The sequence below is a fragment of the Callionymus lyra genome, chromosome 1, assembly GCF_982586985.1.
Source record: "Callionymus lyra chromosome 1, fCalLyr1.hap1.1, whole genome shotgun sequence".
Classification (NCBI taxonomy): domain Eukaryota; kingdom Metazoa; phylum Chordata; class Actinopteri; order Syngnathiformes; family Callionymidae; genus Callionymus; species Callionymus lyra.
The window spans coordinates 45407109-45424604 of record NC_141818.1 but is presented as its reverse complement, the minus strand read 5'-3'; the positions used below and the strand labels follow the sequence as shown (position 1 = coordinate 45424604).

Genomic DNA, 17496 nt, shown 5'->3' with positions numbered 1-17496 from the left:
AAGATCACCTTAAGAGAGAGACTTTTTCACTTTGAGCGACATATCTTTATTTTCGGGACATATTGGAAGTTTTCAATCAAGTAAAAAGTATTATTATAATATATCCCATTCATATCGTCATGAATTATGTCTATAGAGTAAGAATGTCAACCCAGAAAACTCTTTAAATTAAATAAATAAATAGTTAAATAAAGGAAATGATCATCAGTATGAAGGTGGTCACGCTTTTCATTTTCTAGTTTCTATTTTCAAGTACATTTATAAACTAAAGATGGAGCCAAAAACAAACATGCCCGTCCCATTTTGATTGATAATATTCAAAATATACATTTTTCTTTTTTTTTGTGTGTCCCTTTTAACCCTTGTGTTGTCTCTGGGTCAAGGCGACCCGGGGCCCCGAAAACAAATGTGTCTATGGTATCCCTTGTGTTGTCTCGGGGTCAACACATTTGGTTTCAGACCACCTAAAATAACACAAAGGTAGAAATGATTAGTTAGAAAGTGCAAATAATTTCTGAGAATATATAAAAACAAAATGTTCCAGATGGTCAATACATTTAGATCAAGTAATTCTTTCAAATGTTACTTAATACATGTTTAAATCCCACGTCTTGATCTTTAGCTCGATCTGGACGTCCATCCGGCTGACTCTCGTGACCACACTGCCAACATCAGATCGATGTAAATAATGTTGTTAATAATAATTAATTCATTTAATTTAAATGTTTATTAAAAGCCTCAGAAGCAGAAACGATACAAAGGAGCTGATTAATTATTACTGAGAATATTTTAACCCTTGTGTTCGCTCAAGGGATAGCACAAACACATTTGTTTTTGGGGCCTGGGGATGACACACGGGTTGAAGAGAATTATGACGCATGAAAGATGTTGAGAAAATCACTGACTTCATGCGTCGATGGACGAGAGCTGCCTCGGCGACAGTAAGTGTTTTTTTTCTTTATCATTTGTCAATATTTCATCAGCTGCTCCATGTCGTTGTCAGTGCGACGGGTCTGTTTCTTCTGCTATCATCTCCGCTGTAATAACCTGCTCTCTTTGAAGTTCATTCAAACCTGTACCTGAGTGTTTGCTAAGCATGTGTTAGACATGTTTGGTGGTTATTTTAGTGGAAGAAATGTTTATCTTCTGTTTGTTTCCTGTTATATTCAGTATCAGTTAATGACACGACGGCTGATAACTGTATTCTAAAGCCTTCAGCGTCACACTATTTAGATCCACTTTTGCTCTTTTAACCTAAATTTTGTGCCACATCTCCTACGAATTTTATCCGATTTAAACCAAACAACAATCCATTCGGCTCGTTACGGAAAAGCTTTATCTTATCTCTTCAACTCCTTCCACTTTGACCTTCAGGTACATTAATCTACTCGCCTGGAAATTTCATTCAACTTTAAAAACACTTTTTTCTACTTCTACTACTACTACTTCTACTTTTACTACTAATTCTTGTCCTACTTTGACTACTTCTTCTTCCACTACTTCTACTAATTCTACTACCACTAATTTTACTACTTATTGTACTATTTATTCTACTTCTACTTTAACTAATAATTATACTTCTTCTTCTACTTCAACTTACTATTAATTCTATGATGAATTCTACTTGTAGTTTTACTACTAATTCTACTACCGCTTCTACAACTTCTACTTCTACTTACTACTAATTCTACGATGAATTCTACTTTCTACTAATTCTACCGCTTCTACTACTTATAATTGTATTACTAATTATACTAATAATACTTGTACTACTAATTCTATTTATAATTTTACAACTAATTTTAGTTCTACAAATTCTACTACTTATTCCTTCTTATCTTTCTTCTCCTTTGTATTCTTTCTTTTTTTCTTTGCAACCTTTTTTAGTTTATTTCAACGTGTTCACGTCAGTCTTTTTCCTTCATGCCATCATTTTATACTGTTTCCGAACATTTTTACTTTCAATACTAATTCATACTAATACTAGTTCAATTTACAGATCCAGCATTAACAACATTTTCTTCTGAAAATGCATATTTTCTAGATAACTGTTTTGATGTGTTTATCTTAGTTATTTGAATAACATTTTTGTTATCAGCATATACTGTATTTACCATAGTCCTCTACATGTGAATTATAACAATATTAAAATTGTGAGAACTAATAAATTATATATATTGCGTAGCTGTAAAAATCAACAGTAAACTTCACTATGTTGTATTTAAACCTTAATGTGTCATCATCACTAAGTGTGTTGTTAAGTATTCCATAAGAATCATTCATGACAATTACAAAGCTAGTTTATTTACAAGTATTTCTGCTTCTGTGTCACTTCCAGTGAGATTCTCACCTTTGTAGATAAATTGGTGTCAAGATAAACATCCATTCCATCGTCATCTGGTTTAGTTTCAACATCCTCGAATCCAACAAAGTGGAAAAAAAAAGCTAAGATTCTTTTATTTTGCTGTTTATCTAAACTAAGAAATAAGTGACGCAGCTGACGACTGATGTCAAACATACCCTAACAATTATAACATAACAAAATTAGAACGCAGCTTGTGTTCCCACAAAATCTACATTAAATATTTATTTTAACCAATAAATGATACAAAATGTAGGTAAAAAAAAAATCACTGCGTACATATAATGAACCGCAAAATATACAAAAGTCACATAAACAACATTAAATATGAATAATAATAATACATGGTTGTTTGTTTTTTATAGATAGATAGAACTTTATTGATCCCTCTGGCGGTCTCCTTTGCGAAATCGATTAAAACACAAAAAGAGATGAACATTACATGATGAATAATAAACATCTATTCCATTTGTCATAAAATAAACGGACATAAATAACACCGAGGCTCTACACACTCTGTTCCCCCTCAGTGCCAAGCAAATATGTATGTAAAGAAGTCATGGTATCTTTGTAGGCGTGCTCGGCTACCAGAGAACCTTTGAGGCATGAAATCATGTGCGCACATATTACTGTAGTTGTCAAGGCAGGGAGAATGACCATGTTTGTGCAGCTTTTTATACCCGTTCTTATCTGCGATGGGTCAGGCGGAGAGCAAACACACCTTCCACTCACTTGGCGCTGGCTGTGCAGGTGAGCAACAATGCCCGGAAGACACTGCCTGAGGTGAGTGAACGACTTCTTATTTCCACACCGACGAGTGCTGATTTAAAGTATCAAGGCTGTTGGGTTGAGTCTGCCTTGAGGTGATTCAGGAGGAGAAGAAAACATTTTTGTCCCATTCTTCTAGCATCATAGTGGGTTAAAATAGAACAATACAAAGTCATCACTGAGATAGAGGAGTTGTTGTCATGGCAACAACTTAAAAAACATAGTTCAGTGTATTTCTGTCTTTTAAGATGGAGCGGAAAGTTGTCGGTGAAATAAAAGTTTGCAATTTGAGTTCAGTTTGGAGAGTGTTCTGATAAGAAGGACGGAGAAACTGGATCTTTCCCGTTTTGCTCGGAACACTGTGTAACACAGCATGAGAGTCGGAGCTGTTTTTAGTGCTTTTTACTTGTTTTATTTGATATTGTTTTATCTTTTTGTGTTTTAACGTTGCTTTCTTAGCACTTCCATGTCATTGTACAGCACTTTGTATCGACGGTTGTTGTTTTTAAAGTGCTTTAAAAATCAAGATGATTGATTAATTGAATTTTAAAAACAATTTTCCTGTTGTGCTCTTTGAAAGAAGCTCCCGATCAATGACGAATCCCAGGTACTTCTAACTGGTAACAATAAGAGGTGTTTCTTCCATGGGAAGTTTACACAGAGATTGTAGACAAAATGGGTCCAAGGACCGAGCCTTGAGGTACACCTTTTGCCACCACGAGTAAAGTGGAAGCGACTCCCACTATCTGAACACAAGGTGTCCTATTTTTCCATGTATAATTTGAACGAGGTAATGGCTTGTATGGAGATGTGGACAATGACGGATCAAAGGGTCGGAGCATCGCGGAACCTTTTAGTGTCCAATGCCTTGAATACATCAAGGCATTGATGTATGTGCCATGGGTTTGTGTCTTCTCGCCTGGACTACTGCAAGAGTTTATTTTCACGTCTTAAAAAGAAGGATCTGTCTCGCCTGCAGTTAATACAAAACTCTGCAGCGAGAATTCTGAGCCGCTCTAGTAGAAGAACTCACATTTCCCCGATCCTTAAAACTCTTCACTGGCTTCCAGTTTCTTTCAGGATCGATTTTAAAATTCTGGTTCTTACTTTCAGATCTATTCATGGTCAGACCTTCCATCAGTGATCTGATCCAGACTTACACCCCAGCTCGGGCTCTGAGGTCTGTGGATCAGAATCTACTGATGGTTCCTGAACTTCAGGACCAGAGGAGAGAAATCCTTCCAGACTGTTGCTCCTAGGCTTTGGAACCATCTCTGTGTTTGATGATCTACTGACTCCTTCAAGAAACATCTGTGTTTGATGATCTACTGACTCCTTCAAGAAACATCTGTGTTTGATGATCTACTGACTCCTTCAAGAACCATCTGTGTTTGATGATCTACTGACTCCTTCAAGAAACATCTGTGTTTGATGATCTACTGACTCCTTCAAGAACCATCTGTGTTTGATGATCTACTGACTCCTTCAAGAAACATCTGTGTTTGATGATCTACTGACTCCTTCAAGAAACATCTCTGTGTTTGATGATCTACTGACTCCTTCAAGAAACATCTCTGTGTTTGATGATCTACTGACTCCTTCAAGAAACATCTGTGTTTGATGATCTACTGACTCTTTCAAGAAACATCTGTGTTTGATGATCTACTGACTCCTTCAAGAAACATCTCTGTGTTTGATGATCTACTGACTCCTTCAAGAAACATCTGTGTTTGATGATCTACTGACTCCTTCAAGAAACATCTGTGTTTGATGATCTACTGACTCCTTCAAGAAACATCTGTGTTTGATGATCTACTGACTCCTTCAAGAAACATCTGTGTTTGATGATCTACTGACTCCTTCAAGAAACATCTGTGTTTGATGATCTACTGACTCCTTCAAGAAAGATCTCTGTGTTTGATGATCTACTGACTCCTTCAAGAAACATCTGTGTTTGATGATGTACTGACTCCTTCAAGAAACATCTGTGTTTGATGATCTACTGACTCCTTCAAGAAACATCTGTGTTTGATGATCTACTGACTCCTTCAAGAAACATCTGTGTTTGATGATCTACTGACTCCTTCAAGAAACATCTGTGTTTGATGATCTACTGACTCCTTCAAGAAACAGCTGTGTTTGATGATCTACTGACTCCTTCAAGAAACATCTGTGTTTGATGATCTACTGACTCCTTCAAGAAACATCTGTGTTTGATGATCTACTGACTCCTTCAAGAAACATCTGTGTTTGATGATCTACTGACTCCTTCAAGAAACATCTGTGTTTGATGATCTACTGACTCCTTCAAGAAACATCTGTGTTTGATGATCTACTGACTCCTTCAAGAAACATCTGTGTTTGATGATCTACTGACTCCTTCAAGAAACATCTCTGTGTTTGAGAATCTACTGACTCCTTCAAGAAACATCTGTGTTTGATGATCTACTGACTCCTTCAAGAAACATCTGTGTTTGATGATCTACTGACTCCTTCAAGAAACATCTGTGTTTGATGATCTACTGACTCCTTCAAGAAACATGTGTGTTTGATGATCTACTGACTCCTTCAAGAAACATCTCTGTGTTTGATGATCTACTGACTCCTTCAAGAAACATCTGTGTTTGATGATCTACTGACTCCTTCAAGAAACATGTGTGTTTGATGATCTACTGACTCCGTCAAGAAACATCTCTGTGTTTGATGATCTACTGACTCCTTCAAGAAACATCTGTGTTTGATGATCTACTGACTCCTTCAAGAAACATCTGTGTTTGATGATCTACTGACTCCTTCAAGAAACATCTGTGTTTGATGATCTACTGACTCCTTCAAGAAACATCTCTGTGTTTGATGATCTACTGACTCCTTCAAGAAACATCTGTGTTTGATGATCTACTGACTCCTTCAAGAAACATCTGTGTTTGATGATCTACTGACTCCTTCAAGAAACATCTGTGTTTGATGATCTACTGACTCCTTCAAGAAACATCTGTGTTTGATGATCTACTGACTCCTTCAAGAAACATCTTAAGACGTTTTTATTTGTTCAGGCTTTTTCTTGATTTTCTGGAACTCCTGTTGTGTTCTCAGTTTTATCTTGATCTTTAAAATATATACTTTATTGAGTATTGTTTTGATTGTTTAAGTGCTTTGTGACCCTGGTCTGAGAAATCGCTATACAAAATAAAATTACTTACTTACTTACTATTTCAAACTTTTGGACATGATTTCAAGAGTCAAACCGATGTCCTGCCGTGACACCAGGACGCATTCGTCAGTCAAGTGAACAGAACCAGCAACACCTCATTCAGGTTTTCAGTAGTTTACAATATATACTGTCAAATACAAACCAAAACAAAAACTTCCATCTCACTTCACAATCTCTCGAACCTTAACCATATATTTAAGGCACATGTCAACCATCTCTCTGGATCCATCCGTCATGCGTTTCATCTTCAAATAGTCTGCATTTATTTTTCATGCATCATAAGAGAATCTATTGATCCTGCTGTCTACGCCGTAAAAACTTTGATCGGGATTTAAGCATTAATTACTAAATACATGTTTTGTTGTCGTTGGCTGCAGCTATTTTAGTATCATCATTCTTAATACAATTAACCAATATTTAATTCTTCACTAAAAAGATTGATTTCGAAATCTGGATCATTTTGATCCAGATCACATATTTGGCCCTTCATGGATTCCAGTCCCTCAAGGATGGAACATATGGTGTGTTTTTTGTTACAAAACAAGATCTTCCAGCTACTGTAGTCATGATATGTTGTGTAAGCCAAGCTATACGTGGGCCGGTACACCTAGGTGTGTACAGTTGTGTGTACAGTTGTGTGTACAGTTGGCATCTTAGAAATGCAAAGTTACAAGTTATCCATACAATCTGTATGTTTAATCAGCGGCTCTGCTCACCAGCTGTTAAATACCGCGACGGATCCGTCTGCGATTCGCCCTCCGAATTCTTGTTCACCCGGACCTTTTCGGAGCGTCTCCGGGTACACGGTACCATCCAAAAACCATCTCAGCTACCGCCTTAAATCAAGGGAGAACTTTTGTTTCAAAAGAACAGGAAACACTCACGGAAGGACCAACGGGGGGAGGTTTGATGTCCAGATCCGTCTCCTGGCGAGGTTTAAAAAAGTCTCCGAGCCGCCGATGACATGCTACCTTGAACTCAGCGTTGACCCGACCGAGGTCTTCGAATAGTCTCCGGGGGAAAACATCACGCATTGGTTGAATTCCCTCCAACTCCCTGGAGACTCGGGTTAAGGTGAGACGGGTCCCTTTAGAGGAACATATGAACTCGCCCAATTCTTTTAGTTGTTGGAAAAGTGTTGAATTATAGTCTGTTGATCAAATGTACTGAACCAGAGTCTACAGTTTTATAATTGTATCGACGCTGGTGTTGCTCGTCTGTGAGGAAAAAGACATTTGGGGAGATGTCTCTGTGTCAGGAAGTGGACTCTAATGAGTAAACCCCACCCGTGACCTTGATTGTTTAAAAACATCCAACTTTGTTATTGTATGAAACCTTTGGCGTAGAATCATTCACGGCTTGTGTATTTGTTAAATAGTGTTTTTAAATCTAATCATTAGTCCAATCAATGATCTGCTTAAATAGTTTAGCTGTGTCTCAAATCGCATACTTTTCTTAGTGCACTGGAGGTTAGTATGCATCAGGATAGTGTACTTACTAACTAGAACGCACATTCTCCCCAGATAGTATGTCTTAAATCAAACTCTGCTGCTACACACTTACAGGAAATGACGCGACAGCTTCTTCTTCTACTACTATTTAACGATGATTTCAAAAAGCTGTAGGAACACTAGCGACACCTGCTGGCAGCACGTTTGGTTTGGATCAAGGAAATATGAGAAACTAAATATTCGCGAGATATTTAAGCTGGTATCAGCAGCGAAGAAGTATCATCCTCCTACTGCTGCTGAAAATGCACCTGTAATAATATGTATATATATTTTTTTTTATTTATTTATACTGTATATACAGATATATGACGTAACTTCCGTTAACAACTTCAACGTCACTAAGATGGAGCTGTTTTGTGTAACAAGTGTCCATCGAACCATACTTAGTTTTGTGGGTGTTTTAATGACAATTGAGTGTGTATGGAGAACTACATTTCACATACTAAGAATTGATACGCACTTACGCACTAAAATTACCAAGTTTAATTACACAAGTATTCAACTTGAGACACAGCTTTAGTTCACCCAACGTTCAACCTTCACTCATTTTCTACTCACCCTCATGTCGACTAAAGGTTGGGAATCTTTTCAGAGTAGTTCCTTTTTCTTTTTTCTTTTTTTTAGAGTAATGGGCAAAAATGTGTGCGCAATATTACCCGGAGTACTTCCTGTCTGTGCCGCTTGTTATTCTTTAAACTTTTGCCACAAACAGCCTTTAAATACAGACTTATTTAAGTTTTTCAGGAACAATTCCTCTTGTTTAGGCTTCGATACAAGATGGACGATACAGACGATGGAGGTATTTGGATGTTTTTAAGTGTCTTTTTGGACGAAGATAAAGACGAAGACAATTTAGCTCCAGTCGCTACATTAAAATGAACAAACATTTTTGTCTATATTGTTGTGTGGGTTTACTCCAGGCACTCCGGTTTCCTCCCACAGTCCAAAAACATACAGAGGTTGATTGAAAACTTTGGGAAATTATCCGTAGTTATGAGTGTGTGTGTGAATGGTTGTCTGTCTTTGTGTGTCCTGAGACAGACTGGAGTCCTGTCCAGGGTGTCCCCTGCCTCTCGCCCTATCATACTGGGATAGACTCCAGTCTCCCCGCGACCCCGGGATGAAGCGGTAGACAATGAATGAATGAATAAATGAACTCTAAAGAGGAACAGATTACTCTGAAAATAATCCCAACCCTTAGTCGACATGAGGGCGAGTAGAAAATAAGTGAAGTTTGGGTGAAGTATTGCTTTAATTCAACTCTAGTGGCTGAGAAGAGGCTGCTCAGAAGAGAGTAGCATGTTCCTGTCTTAAGGTGGTTGAACTCGTGATGTTCGGTAACCAAGAGATTTCTCCGTTGAGCAGCAGAGTAGAAACGAGAGGCAATCAAAAGTGCGACAGTCGAGTGGTTTGACAATCAACGCACTCGAGTCTCCTCGGCTTTTCTCACGGCGTAACGAAAACGGGGGCCGCACAGAGCGACGAGACTTTTCAGGCCATAAATAATCATTTTGTCTTAATTAAAAGCAACGTTTTGGAGCCGAGAGCGTTAAATGACGGTCCCTCTGCGCCCTCGCACCAGCTGGATGGCGTCCCAGACTCTTACGATACCGCAGGAGTCGCTGTGATCCGGTTCGTGCCTTTGATCCGAGAGACTTCGGAGAAGATTGAAGAGTTGAACTGATCGTGTCCCTTTGTTTTTTTCCGTCATGCTAGTGTGACATCATTCCTGCTCTGTCATCTACACTTACTGGTAGTTTAGTTTAACTAAATCTGAAATGAATGCCTTTTAATTATTGATTCATTTTCTGCGTATTTGTTGAAATGCGTCTGTTTTTTTGTTTATTTAATTGAACTTTAAAAACGTATTTTTTTGTGTGTTTTTATGTTTACATAATAATAACTATACAATTATTTCAGTTTAGTAATAATACATTACTTGTAAGTAATTATGGTCTGTAAAATGTTCAAAATATAACGTTTTTGAGCAAACTATTTGAGCAAAAATAATAATTTTTACCCGAAAATTTGAAAGGGTTATTTAAAGAGCAACTAATGTTCTAATTTAAGTGTGTCTTAAATAGATGTTGGACTCTATTGTATCATCAGTGTCTCTTTGTACAAAACTCTCTTGAACTCTCTTCATTGAAATATTGACATTAGAAAATGATCTTAAGCTCCGCCCACTGAAAACACTTTGTTTTTCCTATGAAATATTGTTGACCATAACCACGCCCACTCTGCTGTGATTGGTCAAAAAGAAGTTTGTCACCTTGCGTCATCGATCCCGGAAGTCTCCACCTCCAAGGACCTCGTTGTATAAACAAAGCTGAGTGTGTTTACAGCTGGCTGGAGAAGGAGTGAAGCCATTATTATTATCTTAATGGACTCTGCTCTCGTAGCCTCTCGTTCGCCCAGATTTCAGACGGGGGAGAACTTTATAAAGTAATAACTTCAAATCATGGTCATGATGAAGAACCTACTGCATCTTGGAGAGAAAGACTTCAACATTTGAAAAATGTGAGTCAGGAACGTTAGAGTTTAAAATTAGCTTCCCTTGAAGTCTTTCTTCTTCACGGACAGGCAGGGAAAGGTCAATATATGTAGCGCTAGGAAAGAAAATGGCGAGTATGCATTAAAAACCACAAAATAAAAAGGACTTTCTATTGCCGTTTTAACATGCTATTGTTGAATAATTTACACTAACCAGGTCTGGAGCGAAGTGTGTGTAGTGGGAGACTGGAGTCGATTAAATTAGGTAACGATTGAATAAACGCGGGCCGTGAAGCAAAAATAAACAAATGTATTTTGTATTCATTATTCATTCAAAATTACACTTCCCTCCCTTTTGTGTGTAATTTTTTGTGTATATATTTATCCCTCAAAACATTTTTTAAGTTAATTGAAGAAATGTTTTGAAAAAAACTCTATACAAGAATAAAATTGCAGCTTATTTATCTTAATAAATGTCATGTCCTAATGACGCATGTCTTTTTTTTTTTTTTTAAGGGATTTTTTTCGTCTTTCTTTTTGCTTGACGGCCCCTAACAACATTCACAGAATGTAATGTGGCCCTTGAACAATTTTAATGGCCCACCCCTGTTCTAGGTTCTAGTCCGTGGTGTCAGATCATCCATACTTCTTAGTTGCGCTCTCGATTGTTTTTGAATGTGATGTTAACCTCCATGTCCTCTTTCTGTATTTTTTGTTTTACTTCTCTTCTTTATTTTTTCTTACACTCCAGTTCGGTGACGTCCTCGTCTCTCATTTTTGTCAGTAGTTTTGCTGATTTTATTAAATCGTTTTTTTCGTCTTTCTTTTTGCATGTCGGCCCCTAACAACATTCCCAGAATTGAATGTGGCCCTTGAAGTATTTTTAATTCCCCACCCCTGCATTCATGGCGGTTTGTGGTGAAAAATTAAAGCAGATCTGGGCAAAGTGCGGCATGTATAGATGGTTTTTAATGCATTAACACATTTATTTTGTATTTATTATTCATTTACATTTTCACATAACACTTTCCTCCTTTTTGTGCGTAATTTTTCGAGTATATATTAATTTCTCAAACTTTTTTTTTCAATTAATTGAAGAAATGTTTTGAAATCTATACAAGAATAAAATGGCAGCTTATTTAGCTTAATAAATGGTTGGGATTTTTGTTGGTCTTTCCTTTTGCTTGACGGCCCCTAACAACATTCACAGAATTTAATGTGGCCCTTGAAGAATTATAATTGCCCACCCCTGCTCTAGGTTCTAGTCCGTGGTGTCAGATCGTCCATACTTCTTAGTTGCGCTCTTGATTGTTTTTGAATGTGATGTAAAACCTCCATGTACTCTTTCTGTTTTTTTTCTGACTTCCCTTCTTTATTTTTTCTTACACTCCAGTCCGGTGACGTCATCGTCTCTCATTTTTGTCAGTAATTTTGCTGATGTTCGCGTTTATTAAATCGTTTTTTTCCTCTTTCTTATTGCTTGACGGCCCCTAACAACACTCCCAGAATTGAATGTGGCCCTTGAAGTATTTTTAATTGCCCACCCCTGATTTAAAGGATCATGGAAGGAAGGACACAAAAGAATAAAAATAGAATAGAATAGAATAGAAAGTCTTTATTCATCCCCAGAGGGGAAACACACTTTTACAACAGCATAGTTGAGAAAAAAAAAATAAAGTGCAGGGAAAAAAGAATAATAGAAGAGATAATACAAAATAAAATAAAAACGATCTTAAAAATATACAAATTATTTACAAAATTAGAAATTTAACACTATTAACAAAATAAAATAGAATAAAATAAAATAAAATAAAAATAAAATAAAACATACGAGAAGAAAAAACACACTACGGATTAGCATCAGGATATTTAAAGTACAGAGTTAAATATCCTGACACCAGCTGGGATGAGCACAAAATAATAAATCATGACAGGGATTTTTAGGGGGGTCTTTAAGTCCAGGGGCCCCTAATAAACTTCCTTTTTCAAAATTCCTGAGCATCTCTGGTGTTTGAATTCATAGATCTCTTGATTCAACAGCAGCAGTGAGTGGTCTTGACCTCCCCTCCTCTCTCCCCCATGACTCCCCCTCTCTCTCCCTCTCTCCTCTCCCGCCGCTGAAGCACCACAACAGGGAGGAGTCTTCTCCGGGGCTCCTCCTTCCATCCCCTTCATTTTTCCTTCACTTGCTCCGGCCCTCCACGCGTATATCTCCTCATCTCTCGCGCACCAACCTGCACCCACACCGTGGGATGACGCGCGGCTTTTAGGGGGTGAAAGGGATCGACGAGGACGCGGTGATCCGGGGCGTCGGAGGCGGACTACAGGAGGAGGAGGAGGAGGAGGAGGAGGAGGAGCAGGAGCCGCAGCGCGGGGGTCGCATCCCGGACAGAGAGGCTGGGATTCATCGGCGAGAGAGCGGCTCGTAAACACGACAGAAAAACGGCGAAGTAGACCGTGGATCCCATCCTCCTCCGCCCCCCCCTGACTCTCATCATCATCCCTTCATCATCATCATCATCCTCCGTATCCCTCCGCCCGAGTGAGACGTCTTCATTCCATGGAGTGGAGGAGGGGGTTCTGAAAGGGGGGCATCGACCCGTTCCTGCCCGGGACCACCACACGATCCAGTCGGAGCTTTTTTTTTTTACTATAATAATATATATTTTTTTGAAAACCCGGCTCGCATCCCAGATGCGATGGCTTGACGGCAGCGGTACCGGCGGACTGGACCCCGAGCAGCTGGGCTCTCATCCACCATGACGCTCTGAGAGACTCGCGCACAGATGGGTGAGAAGATGGTTTTGTTTTTTTTAAACTCAAGATTTGTGGGGAGACCTGAGAGGACAGGAGTGGGTTTAGTCGGCCCGTGGCCCAGGGCAGTGTTGAATATGACCCCCCCCCGGCCCCCTACAGCCCCCCTACACTCCCTTACTTTTCCGGGTCATATTATGGTTCAGTATATTACGAGTAAACAATCTAAAAAAGAAAAAGTCTTATACATGAACATGACTTGTTATGAATTCGCAACTGGATGAGACAATTTTCTCATTAATAAAAATATCTTAAAAAAAATGTATATTAATTGATCAAAACATTTATTTGAAATGCTGTTCATTTCATTGCATAATGTCATTTTTAATTAAATTATTTAACATTTTTTTAGCCGCCACATGACACTGACGTGTTCTAGCTTTCACAAAGACACTGTTTTTTTTAATTGACATGACTTATGCAGTTGCACAAGCTATTTCAGTTTATTTTATTTTATAAAATGATTTAACTGAACTATTTAACGTACGTTTCTACTAGTATTTACCTATGAAGTTCAATTAAGGAAATATAACCTGAACAGTATTTTTGTTAGCTTCGAAATGTTGTGGATTATATTCTTCTTTACACACATTCCTTACTTTGTTACACTTTAAACTGATTATAAATCTCTTAGTGTAGATGATTTTCAATGAAAATGTGACACCAGCTTCATAAAATGACACAAATACATTTTAACATGAAAAAAAAAAAATTATACTCTTTAACTCTGAAAACTTAAATATAAATGCATTAAAATTGATGACAAATTGTAATAAAACGTCTTTTGTTTGCGTTTTAGTTTAATAAAAATAATATTTTCAAAATGTTAATTATTTATTGAGTTTTAAAAATAAACTGTTTTCTAGATCCAACTATATTTTTCTTTAATCACTTTAAATCATGTTGACTGTTATTTTTAAATTATTATATTACCCATAATGCCACATTATTGGAACAACAACGTTTTTTTATTTAAGACTTTTTGAAAACAATGTAATATTGTTTGAATTTATGTTAGTCATTAAAGGGAAAGTTCTTTACTTTGGTTGTCACGATACTAAAATATTCAATTTGATTTGGATACTCTGTACTATTTTATATACCACAAAGATTTAAGAGAAATATTTTACTTACAAGAAAAAAAACAACCTCTAATAAAACAATTAACAGAACCACACGTTTAATATTTATAATTAAAAACAATATTTTGAAACTGCAACTATCATAAAGAGGTCGTGCAAAAATATAGATAAATAAAATAAACAGTAATATTTAGACAGTATAGTGCTCAAAAGAGTTTTGATACTTTTCTACTCAACATAAAACACTGCAGTAACAAATAGTAGCGCATGTGTTCGTCCGGTTGTTGCTTATTTGAGTCGTGTCCTCGGCTCCTGATCGGAATTTACTTACATGAAATGTTGTGTTCACCACTTCAGGGTTAAATGTGTGTGTCAGTGTGTGTGTGTGTCAGTGTGTGTGTGTGTCAGTGTGTGTGTGTGGCTGCTGGTTCAGATCCCCAAATTAGGCAGTGAGCAGATGGCCTGCACATAATAATGGAAGGATTGTTTGTTTGCCTCGTCCTCGTCCAATTCAAGTTTCAAACTGATCCCTCCTGGGTTGCCCGTTTCTGAGGTACCCCCCCATCCACCCCCCGTCCCCCCCATTCCTCCATATTAGCCTATTGATCAGCTCTTTATTGATCAGCACTCCAGATGCCTCGCTGAGAGACACCGTGATGCGACTGCCACTTTTGTTTTCACCCACTGAGCGAGGCATTTGTATCCACTCTCGCCGAGGTGTGAAGGCGAAAACAGCCGACACCGACGTTGAGGGGCGATTCAACGCCACCCCCCACCCTGCCACGCCATCCGTCCTGCCCCCCGGTGGGAGGTTTTAAAAAAAAAAAAACGACGCGACAATTAGTCAGAACTGCACCAAAAACACAACACGTCAAATCGCTTCTGACCCGCAGTTTTTCCCCGGTTTCCGTCTTGTCCCGGTCGTAGCCAGGATGTCGTCGTCATTTAATGATCATTAAATGATCCTTAAAAGCGTCAAATAATATTGAATGAATGAAGTTGGTCTTAAAATGTAAGGCTTCTTCGCCGCTTGCAAATAAGATGCAGCATTATTCAGGAATAGATCCGATACCTGTCGGACCGCGCTGAGGTGCTAACCAGGGGCTTCTACAGTAAGTGTTAACATCTACTGGAGGGCGGGGGGGGGGTCTGACCTTTTCACTGGACCTGACGATGATCTTGGGGGACAGGGTTGTTTGCCAGTGGGAAAGAAGTGGTGAGCGTGGATAGATTTAGTTTGGAAAAAAAAAAGAAGAAGAAAAAAGGTTAAAGAATTCATCGCCACGGGAGACGATAAATGAGGCTTTCAAGTCTGTTTTTTATGTTCTATTTCCAAACGGTAATTGTCGGGTCGCGGAACCTGTTCTTTTTAACGCCATACGGTCCACGGTTTCCCGTTCCGACAATCTACGCGACCTGCGCGATTGTTCGCGTGACATTCTAATCATGGCTCATCACGAGGAAGTCGTTCGAGTAGGAGTTGATTGACGGGTTAGGATTCACACACTTCAACGTGTGTTTTCAGATTTTAGTTTCCAGTTTGACGACCACGATTTAAGGGTATTTTTCAAATGGTTCCAACAACTCCTTGGTGTCCCCAGGTCTGGAACGAGATATTGTTTCTTCAACATGTCCTGGGTCTGCCCCAAGCCCCCCCCCCAAGAAGACATTCTTGAATTGAAATTGAATTGAATTGAAAGAAGAGAATTCTGAGCCGCTCTAGTAGAAGAACTCACATTTTCTCCGATCCTTAAAATTCTTCACTGGCTGCCAGTTTCTTTCAGGATCAACTTTAAAATTCAGGTTCTTACTTTCAGATCTATTCATGGTCAGACCTTCCATCAGTGATCTGATCCAGCCTTACACCCCAGCTCGGGCTCTGAAGTCTGTGGATCAGAATCTACTGATTCTGATTTGGACCACTTGTATCCTCGGCCTTGATTTTTGGCGACCAGGAACTGATTGAATACTTTAATTCAAGACAATATTCCATCTGGAATTACAAGCAAATTATTCAACCGTGTGTCACTGGTGGTGAGCACCATCTCTACGCTTGATCATCTCCATGGCAACACAATAACTACCGAGGCACTTTCACTTTCTGCGCCTCAAGAGCCTGACCTCGGCGAGCTGGGTTTGGTTTTCGTGGTCCTGAGGCGTCGCTCACACTTCTCTCTTTCTGCCCCACCGTTCCATTCTGCCACTTCTTCTTTTCAGTGACTGGAAGTGAACTCGCGAGTGACAAACAGGAAAAGGCTTTTTCTGGCGAACGCCAGACAGTCATATTGGCACAGCTGATCCGAGAGCGGATCTGTGGTCTCTCTGGAGCTGTTCAGCATCTCTATTTAGATGTTGGCGTTTGGTTTGATTCAAGGGCTGTGCTGTATAGTCTCTTTATTTATCAGTTGTTTTATTAAAACATCTATTGAACACATGTTTATTATCGAACACGTTGATGACTCGTCTAAAGTATTTTATTTGTTATACCGTTTTTTTTCCGGACTATAAGGTGCATTTGAAATCCATTCATTTTCTCAAAGATTGACACATTGAGGCACATTGGGGCACTTTATGTATCCATGTTGGTTCTGGTTTTGTTTAATTTTTGAACCAATATAATGTGGTACACGGCGCTCAAAAATGTGTCAAAATATTTTGGTAAATCGTTTTTTTTTCAGTAAAAAGTGTCACCCTGAGGATCCATTGTATTTCATTGCTTGGCTTTATAGTATTACTGCACAAGGGTCGTAGTATTACTCCTCAAGGTTCTGTATTTATAACTCCATGAGGCAGTAGTATTGCTCTGTATGGCTATATAGTATTACACAGTAAGGCCTTGTAGTATTACTCCAAGAGAGTCTGTAGTATTACTCCGTGGGGCTCTGTAGAATTACTCTGTGAGGCTCCGTGGTATTATTCTGCAAGGCTCGGTAGTATTACTTCGTGTGGCTCGGTAGTAATACTTCGCTGGACTCCATAGTATTACTCCGTGAGGTTCCGTAGTATTATTCTGCGTGGCCCCGTAGTTTTACTTTGTGTGGCTCTGTAGTTATAAGTTCACTTAGCTCTGTACTATTACTCCGTGAGGCTCCATAGTATTACTCCACAAGGCATTGGAGTATTACTCTGCTTAGCTCTGTACTATTACTCTGCGAGGCTCCATAGTATTACTTCACAGGCATTGTAGTATTACTTTGTGCAGCTCCTTAGTATTACTCTGCATGGTTCGGTAGTATTACTCCCTGTGGCTGCGTA

The 17496-nt window shown here is 38.6% G+C and overlaps 2 protein-coding genes across 2 annotated transcripts in view; one reads left to right on the top strand and one right to left on the bottom strand.

The window, feature by feature from the left end:
- Positions 1-17496, bottom strand: part of sun2 (Sad1 and UNC84 domain containing 2) — a 332438-nt gene that overhangs the window by 170762 nt on the left and 144180 nt on the right. The window lies entirely within an intron of this gene.
- The window catches only part of mgat3b (beta-1,4-mannosyl-glycoprotein 4-beta-N-acetylglucosaminyltransferase b), a 57404-nt gene continuing 52895 nt past the window's right edge, over positions 12988-17496 (top strand). Inside the window, exon 1 of the mRNA XM_087809894.1 lies at positions 12988-13135. The gene's annotated coding sequence lies outside the window, so the exon portion shown is untranslated. The remainder of the gene's footprint in view (positions 13136-17496) is intronic.